Consider the following 929-nt stretch of genomic DNA (forward strand, 5'->3'; position numbering starts at 1 on the left):
ACTCCACCTTAACTTGAAGAAATTAAAAACTGCTACTTTTCTTTGTTAAGAGTGTATTCACCCCCCCCCCTCTAGACACCTCTTCTCGATCCTTTCAGATAGCACTAACATTATAAAGCTGGCATACCAAATATGTCAACGCCACCACTATTTGAAAAAATAGTGATGGCGTTGATTGGGAAATGGCGTGCCACCAATTAAAGCTGTGACTAGCCATTTTCTCTACTAGTGTGATCTCATTTTCTCGTCATTGAGCTTTACAACACTATGTCTAGCTTCTGTTTGGATCCTTTATTCTCATCAACTTTGGTTGTGTGGACCCTCCATTTAAAATTTGTCGCCTTGGTTGAGAAATTTTTCCTCTCGCGCACACCCTCTGTTAGCTCATTACTGCGCTCTTCCTACCAACTAACCCTTCCTCTCAATGACATATTGTCACTCTCTCTGTGCATGCTGGCCGAGCCCGTGACTTCCCCTTTGTTAGTCTCACCCCGCCAGGGGAATGCCCCTAATGTTGCGCATTGGATGGCTTGGGATGGGTAACGGTGCAACTCATTGTTGCTGGAAGCTTGTGTTACCCTTTATCAACAAATTCGTCGTTGTTGTTGGTGGTGTTCTCTCTCGGCGACCTCTGAGAGAGCCCCTTTGTTGTCATACTAGTTATGCTTTATTCATGGTTATGTCATAAGTTGTGTTGCACACCCTTCCACCTATTCTGTGGTAGTTAGGTTTTGCGGTGTGCTATAACTATACGGGCAGGGGGTTGAGTTTTGTGTTTCCTTTTTTCTTACTTCAGCAGGTTGTATTGCCCCTCAAGCTGTATTGTTTTCGATTTGTTTTCCTCAAAGGGTATAAAGATTTTCAGTCGGTTTCCCTTATAAACTTGATCAATATTTTCTTTGAATGTGATCAAATTCACGTGGGCTTCC

This window comes from Triticum dicoccoides, chromosome 5A (genome assembly GCF_002162155.2).
Source record: "Triticum dicoccoides isolate Atlit2015 ecotype Zavitan chromosome 5A, WEW_v2.0, whole genome shotgun sequence".
Lineage (NCBI taxonomy): Eukaryota > Viridiplantae > Streptophyta > Magnoliopsida > Poales > Poaceae > Triticum > Triticum dicoccoides.